Here is an 8,975-nt window from a genome sequence, read left to right on the forward strand (position 1 = left end):
TAAATTAACTAGTGACATCTATAAATCTTTACACATGTTTAATGTTTTTGTTTTGCTAATTCAGTTATATGTATAGTTAGTTATTGCAACATTGTGATCATCATTTTCTGACCGAGGGTCACATGAATAAAATGTGTCTATGACTCGGTTCCATGTGCTCTTTTTTTTGCTAATTCAATTATACTATGCTTATTTACTTGAGAAAAACAAATCCACCTCCATATTAATATAGCTTAGAATAAATCCAAGAATGCTCAAATAATATACTCCACACTTTCTACTCTAATTTGTTAGGCACGTCAAGTAACTAGAATCGTGTGGGACTAGCTAGTATTAGTGATGTGTATATTAGAGCACAACATTTCGATATCAAATTAAATGAACACAAACAAATTCAATTACTTTTCTTAATAATACTTTTACTGAGACAAAACGTCAAAATAATACATCGGGGTCAATTCCACATAGAGGAGTATGGTTACTTAATTAAGTTAAAACAATAATTTTGGATTACGATGGACCAACCCGTAGTTAGGGACGGATCCAATGCATTGGCAGGTGGGGCATATGCCCCTCCTCAAATTTTCCTACGTACATATACATATCTATGTTTTTTTGCTAATTTACACTATTTATTTACTAAATGCCCCTTCTTAATTCTTCTAAACTTTCTCTATACATATTTTTGCCCCTCTTGAGATTATTTCCTGGCTCCGTCCCTGAATGTAGTTACACTACAAATGTACAACAAATAGACACGAAAGCTGATTAATTCGCAAGATAAAAAAACATTGCTCTTAACACGTTCGAGATATCAAATTAAAGCCAACTGAGCACATAACAATTACTACCTTTGTCCCTGAAAATTTGATACATATTACCATTTCGGTCCGTCCCTGAAAATTTGATACACTTCACTTTTACCATTTTTGGTAGTGGACCCCATATTCCACTAACTCATTCATACTCACATTTTACTATAAAACTAATACTTTAAAAGTAGGACCCACATCCCACCAACTTTTTCAACTCACTTTCCATTACATTTCTTAAAACCCGTGTCGGGTCAAAGTGTAGCAAATTTTGGGGGACGGAGGTAGTAATTTCTAATTAGTAAAACAATAATCCTACATAAGTAGTACTATAATCTAGTACATCACATATAGGGGTGGGTCGATACGATATATCGTATCGAAAACGTTGTATCGTGTATCGTATCGAAAATATCGATATGAAAGAATTTCATATCGTTATTGTATCGAAAGTTTTGATATTTCGAATTTCGATATATCGAACTTTCGATATAAAAAAATTCCATATCGTCATCGTATCGATATTTCGATATATCGTACCGAAATTCGATATATCGTTAAATATCGATATATGTCGAAAATATATCGAAATTTTCGATATATATCGTATTTTCGATATAAAACGATATATCGCGATATAAGGAAATTCATATCATTATCGTATCGAAAACTTACGATACGGTATCGTATCGTATCGAAAATTACGATATATTGAAAATTCGATAATTTTTCGATAATTTTCAATACGATACGAGCGATATATCATTTTTTCGGTATTTTTCCCCGGCCCTAATCGCATATACCTAAAACACTTGTATCCATTTACGACTCTGACTATAAACAAGTAAGAATCCTAAAATTTCGCTACATTTTCTTTTCATGTTTTAAGGGATAGGCATTAAATATTTTGAAGGGACTATACAATTGTATCAAATGCGGTACTTAAACTTTAAAAACATCCTCACGTGTCCCTAGATTTTGATATAATATCACGTAGGACTTTTGCACTTTTTGGATATTTTTTTATCTAAAATACTCTCTAGTCCTTTGTGATAAAAGAGAAATGAAAATTGTATGACACTTTCTAACTTTTATGCACATTTTCCTATATTATTTTTCATAAATTTAATGAACACAAATTTTAAACTACAAATATATAGGAGTAGATGGTGTTGATGTCTCTGCATAGTCTCTCTTATTAAAAAATAGACTAAAATGGTGATAGTCCTTATAAAAAACTAGACTGAAAATAGACTACAATTCGGAGAGAATAACCAAGAAAAATAATAAAAAATAAAAAGTGAAATAGTAAAAAATAATAAAAAAAAAATAGCCGCCCACCGTGGGGCTCGAACCCACGACCACAAGGTTAAGAGCCTTGCGCTCTACCAACTGAGCTAGACGGGCCTGTTGTTCCATTGCTAAATTCAAACCAAAATATTCGTAGTTGATTGTTACTAAGCCTTTGATTTTGTAGTAAAGGAGTGTACAGATAGTCAGATAGAGATGAAATGAATGAAGGCAGCACACCTGACTAAACTAACTTACACTTTTAGCCTTGAGAAAAGCTGGGAATTTGTTTCTCCATTCTTCACATCTGCACTTCCAACACCTCAACTCTACTATGGAATCCCAGGACAAGGTCTCTCTCTCTCCCTCCCTTTCCAGATTTAATTCAGTGATGGGAATCTATTGGTTAATCAAAAAAACATGTGCAGGTTCATTCATCATCTGCTCCCAAGCTAGTGCTCTACTCCTATTGGCAGAGCTCTTGTTCTTGGCGCGTTCGATGTGCTTTGAATCTTAAAGGTCTGCTCTTTCATCCATCTTCTGCCCTCAATTCTCTTATAAAAATTGGATCCTTACACATATATGTGATGTTAGGGAGATTCAATATAAAGAACAGAAAAACGGATATCTGAAAGTCGTGAAAAACACTTTCAGATCAAATCAATTTCGGTGGTTCTACCAAAGTTATTTGATCGGATAAAATTCAGAGAGTGCAGAACATTCATATGTATATTCGAGATAATGAACCAGAAGAATTGATCAGATTTTGAAGAAGACGAACCGGTGCAGCTGTTGACGAAACAGTGCATCCGTTGGGAATCCTAACTGAAAATAACTGTTTTTCAAAAGGTTTCCGAAATTGCAAATTAGTCCTTCGATTTTCAGAAATTATATTTTCGGATGCATTTCTGTTTCTAATATAGCTCGACCCGAGCCAGGGGCTCTGCCCCTTGACCCCGCTACCCGGGGGCGCTGCCCTCGGACCCCCGTTCATCTGTTTAGGGGCTTCGCCCCTGACATCATAATAAATTCAAATAAGCGTGCACTCCGCACCTCCATACTTAAATGATGTATCATTATAACAATACTGATCAATCAAGTTAATCCAATTACACTAAAATATCCAACAATCCTCCGCTATTTTAGTGTAATCCTTGATTAACTAAAACAAGTCATCTCAAACTTTTGCATAAATGAAATATCGTAACGATTGAATTCCATATTAGTACATTACACATTCCAAATATTCGAATACCCCGGGTGTCTCTAAGGATTGAACCCTGGGAACTCACATTGAATACACGAAGATAATGTACACAAAAGTTTACATACGAATATGTTCTATCTTGACACTATATTTTACTAGCCTATGTCCTTATCCTTCATAAACACGTCGAAACCAAGTCCCAGTTTCTTGAAGCGGCTAAACTTCATGCTTATATAGGTAGCTCCTTTATTCTTGCACCTACATTTGCAATTTTTCAAAAGAACTATTAAGAATATATACATTCAACCTCCTTAACTTGTAGGTCCGAACACATACCTTGGGACGATTTTCAAATGTGTTCCAATCTTCAAATATTAAGTCTTCCACATTGAATTCTGCATCTAGTATCATACTAAATGGGAATTGGGTATCTTAATATCAAAGATTTGTAGTGGGCTTTAATCCCATCCCTATAGCCGATTTGTTCACAAGATCTCTACTTAACCCTTTGGTTAAATGATCGGCTAAGTTATCATGAGTTCTTACAAACTCCACAGATGTCACACCATCCATAATAAGTTCACGAATCATGCTATGTCTAACACCTAAGTGTCTTGACTTTCCATTATACACTTGACTATATGCCTTAGCCAAGGTAGTTGCACTATCACATCTGATAGATATAGGTGATATCGGTTTAGGCCACAATGGAATTTCATATATTAGATTTCTTAGCCATTCAACCTCTTTACCAGCTGCTGCTAATGCCACAAACTCCGATTCCATTGTTGAATTCGTGATACAAGTTTATTTCTTTGATGCCCAACATATAGCACCACCTCCAAGACGGAATACCCAACCACTTGTGGAAGAATGATCTTTCATATTGGTGATCCAACTTGCATCCGAATATCCTTCAAGAACAGAAGGAAATCCAAAATAAGTCAACCTATAATCCATGGTTCCTTTTAAGTATTTAAATACTCGATTCATTGCTTGCCAATGGATTAAACTTGGATTATGAGTATATCGACTCAATTTTCCAACTGCAAAGGTTATATCGGGTCTAGTACTAATCATAGCATACATTAGTGATCCAATAGTCTTTGAATATTCAAGCTGATTCACAGCAACTCCTTTATTAGGCACGAGTTTTGCACTAGGATCAAAAGGAGTCTTAACTGAAGAACAATCTTTGAAGTTGAACTTTTCCAACACTTTCTCAATATAATGTGATTGAGAAATGGAAATTCCTTGTTCTCCATGTGTGATCTTAATTCCAAGAATCACATCAACCTTCCCCATGTCTTTCATTTCAAACTTAGATGACAAAAATTCCTTTGTTTTATCAACTTGATCTTGGTCAGTACCAAAGATCAACATGTCATCCACATATAGGCAAATGATAACCCCTTTACCGGTAGCATCAAATTTGCTATATACACACTTGTCTGCTTGGTTTAATACAAAACCATTCGACAACACCACGTCATCAAACTTTTGATGCCATTGTTTGGGGGCTTGCTTTAGTCCATAAAGAGATTTTACCAACTTACAAACCTTATGTTCATTACCAGGCATGACAAAGCCTTCTGGTTGTTTGATATAAATCTCTTCATTTAATTCACCATTCAAGAAGGCAGTCTTAACATCCATTTGGTGAATTACAAGATTATGTATAGCAGCAAGTGCTAACAATAATCTAATTGTGGAAATCCTAGCAACAGGAGCATAGGTATCAAAGTAGTCAATGCCTTCCCTTTGTCTAAAGCCTTGGATAACCAATCTGGCTTTATATTTGTCTATGCTTCCACCCACCTTCATCTTCATTTTGAAGATCCATTTGCTATTTAAAGCTTCACAACCGGGTGGTAAATCCGTCAGTATCCAAGTACCATTTTGGATTATAGAATCCATCTCCTCTTGGATTGCCTCTTTCCAAAATGCAGAATCTCTCGAAGCCATAGCTTCTTTGTAGGTCCTTGGATCATCACCAATAGTAAAGCAATATTGATATTGAAAATTAATTTCATTTCTTGATCCTTCAAGTAAGTACAATTGGAAATCATTTCCAAAAGACTTAGCTTTTCTTGCTCTACTACTTCTCCTAGCCTCAGGAGGTGTATCCATCACTTTTCCAGTTACATCATCAGAGTTACTAGACCTTGCAATCATGCCTCCAGGTTTAGGTATAGACGTGAATCTATCCTCATTGCCAAATTCAGCATCCCTTGACTCAATAATAGAGTGCACAGATACATAGTCATTGGGTTCTAAGACATAGAACCTATAACAAACAGAATTTTCTGAATACCCCAGAAACACACAATCTATACCTCTTTGACCTATGATTTTCATTTTAGGGTCAGTTAGTCTTACCACTGCTCGACAACCCCAAACTCTGAGATAACTCAATTTTGGTGGTTTCTTATGCCAAAGTTCATAAGGGGTTATCTTGTTCCTTTTGTTAGGAACTCTATTCAACAAATAACAGGCTGTTAACATAGCCTCACCCCAAAATCCTTCACTTAGGCCAGAATAACACAACATTGAATTAATCATTTCTTTCAACGTTCTATTCTTTCTTTCAGCTACACCATTTTTATTGTGGTGTATATGGAGCAGTCGTTTGATGTACTATACCAGTCGATTCAAAATACGTTGGATCATAATACTCACCTCCCCTATCAGTGCGAAGAGTTTTAATCTTCACACCATGATAAAGCTCTACACTTTCTTTAAAGATTTTAAATTTATCAAGAGCTCCATCTTTGGAATGACAGAGATAGACATGGCAAAATCTAGTAACATCATCAATAAAAGTAACTACATACTTTTTATTACCAAGTGATGGAGTTGAATGAAAATCACACAAATCACTATGTATAAGTTCTAAAACCTTAGTAACTTTATTTACATTCTTATTGAAAGGTTGTCTAGTTATTTTAGTTAACATGCAAGTTTTACACTTTTCATTGTTCAACTCGAATGCTGGTATTAAACTCATTTTCGACATATCTTTCAATCTCTTATAATGTACATGTCCAAGTCTAGCATGCCACAATTCTGATTTACTAACATGATTACTAATACTTGTAGAAGTCATGCAAACAGAATTATTAACAAAAGAGACATCTAGATTCAACCTAAACATGCCACATAGATAACCGAAACCAATAAAATTACCATGTCTTGACAGAATGAATTTGTCACTTTCTAACACTTGTTTATAACCACAATTATTCAATACAATGCCAGAAACTAGATTCTTACGAATACCAGGTACATATACAACATTTTCTAATACTAAAGAATTTCCAGAAGTAAATACTAGGCTAACAGTTCCTATTCCCTTGATTGGTTCAGTTGCAACGTTGCCCATCTTCAACGAAGATCCATCTTCAATTGGTTTAAAATCCTTGAACCATTGACGATCTTTGCATACATGACATGTTGCACCCGAATCAATCCACCATGACAGATCATCATCCTGCTCATAAAATGTTTCAGAGATTATTGATGCATAATAATTCTCAACAAAATAATTATTAGGTAAAGAAAACGAACATGATTGCTTTTCAGGATCCTTGGATCCACTTGAACCAGCCTCGTTTTTCCTTTTTCCTCCACCCTTTCCAGACTTACAATCATTCTTGAAGTGTCCGGATTTGCCACACTTCCAGCAAGTCAGTTTAGGCTTCTTATTTCCATCCTTACTGTTATACCCTTGAAACTTCCGTTTCCCTTGAAACTTACGTTTCTCTTTACCAGCCTTTGAGGATTCACCCTCTTCCACCATGTTCACAGAAGAACCAACCACGTTTTTAGTATTACTAACAGAACTCTTTTCCATATCACGTATGGACTGTTCAATTTGGAAATCACTTCCAAGTTCGACCAAGTTCAATTCCTACTTCTTGTGTTTTAGATTATTTTTAAAATCCTTCCAAGAAGGTGGTAGTTTATCAATAATACTAGAAACAGAAATGGATTCATCCATTTTCATATCATATTGGTACCAACAAGAAATTTCTTGCTAGAGGCATCTTCTGCCATATATTTGGCTTCGAGGGAATCCCACAATTCCTTAGCAGACTCAACATTTTGATATATATCAAATAGGGAATCAGACATACCGTTTAAGATGTGACCACGACATATGTAGTCATCGTTCTCCCACTTCATCCGTCTCCTCGTCTGTTCCAGAGTTTCATTTTCAACAGCCTCGAGCATGGGAGTACTCAGAACGTACACCACCTTGAGATTTGTCAGCATGAAATGCATCTTCTTTTGCCAGCAAACTTATCCAACTTCGCGAAACCTTTCGCTCATTCCTTCATCGTTTCTTTGTTCGACATAATTGATTTGATCTTTGTTAGGGAGATTCAATATAAAGAACAGAAAAACGGATATCTGAAAGTCGTGAAAAACACTTTCAGATCAAATCAATTTCGGTGGTTCTACCAAAGTTATTTGATCGGATAAAATTCAGAGAATGCAGAACATTCATATGTATATTCGAGATAATGAACCAGAAGAATTGATCAGATTTTGAAGAAGACGAACCGGTGCAGCTGTTGACGAAACAGTGCATCCGTTGGGAATCCTAACTAAAAATAACTGTTTTTCAAAAGGTTTCCGAAATTGCAAATTAGTCCTTCGATTTTCAGAAATTATATTTTCGGATGCATTTCTGTTTCTGATACAGCTCGACCCCAGCCAGGGGCTCTGCCCCTTGGACCCCGCTACCCGGGGGCGCTGCCCCCGGACTCCCGTTCATCTGTTTAGGGGCTTCGCCCCTAACATCATAATGAATTCAAATAAGCGTGCACTTCGCACCTCCATACTTAAATGATGTATCATTATAACAATACTGATCAATCAAGTTAATCCAATTACACTAAAATATCCAACATGTGATTCGCAGGGCTTTCTTATGAGTCAATCTTGATAAAGGAGACCACTTCACTCCAGGTTTGTCTTTTTTTTTTTTTTTCAAGAAAAATAGTGATATAGCCTACGATTGATGCTTTTGTTTTGATCAATGCTTGAAAGCAGATAATAATGCAATTTCTCGTTGCTGAGAAATGTATGAATATTGTAACATCCCAAAAATGACCCTAGATCGAAAATAATTTTTACGGTACGAAAATCGTCAAAACTGCGGTTTTCGACTGTTCTTTGTGGAAATAGTAATGAAATAAATTGAAATAAGTGCATAAAATTATTGTATGATTAAATTAGTCATAAATAATGCTATAAATGTTATATAAGTTAATATTTGAGTTTTAGAAAGAATTATTACGTGTTCGAGAAACGTCATTGATTAGAGATTTTTGATGGTTTCTTCGGGAATAATTAGAAATGTTCATCAAGTAATAATTTATATGGAATCTAGAAGCTAAAATAAGTATAATGTAAGGTTTGAAACGATAAGAAAATTATATGAAGGGATTTTAGAAATCAAAGTGATGATTTTGATAAACTAAACGTTTAGTTGATTAAATTATGCTTCGACTCTAATGTATTAATAAATTAGAATTTATTTGCTACAAGATGGTATATATATAAATCATAAATGTGGAATCATATGTTATGAAGATAATTAGCACAAAAAAATGATTTTAACTTAAGGAAATTAAATAAATAAAATAACTAGATAAATA

At 34.9% G+C, this 8,975-nt stretch overlaps 1 non-coding gene across 1 annotated transcript; it reads right to left on the reverse strand.

The window, feature by feature from the left end:
• Positions 1–2,146: 2,146 nt before the first annotated feature.
• TRNAK-CUU lies at positions 2,147–2,219 on the reverse strand. Its single transcript has one exon. It is a non-coding gene; the product is annotated as a tRNA-Lys (tRNA).
• Between the last annotated feature and the right edge of the window lie 6,756 nt (positions 2,220–8,975).

The sequence above is a fragment of the Salvia hispanica genome, chromosome 1, assembly GCF_023119035.1.
Source record: "Salvia hispanica cultivar TCC Black 2014 chromosome 1, UniMelb_Shisp_WGS_1.0, whole genome shotgun sequence".
Classification (NCBI taxonomy): domain Eukaryota; kingdom Viridiplantae; phylum Streptophyta; class Magnoliopsida; order Lamiales; family Lamiaceae; genus Salvia; species Salvia hispanica.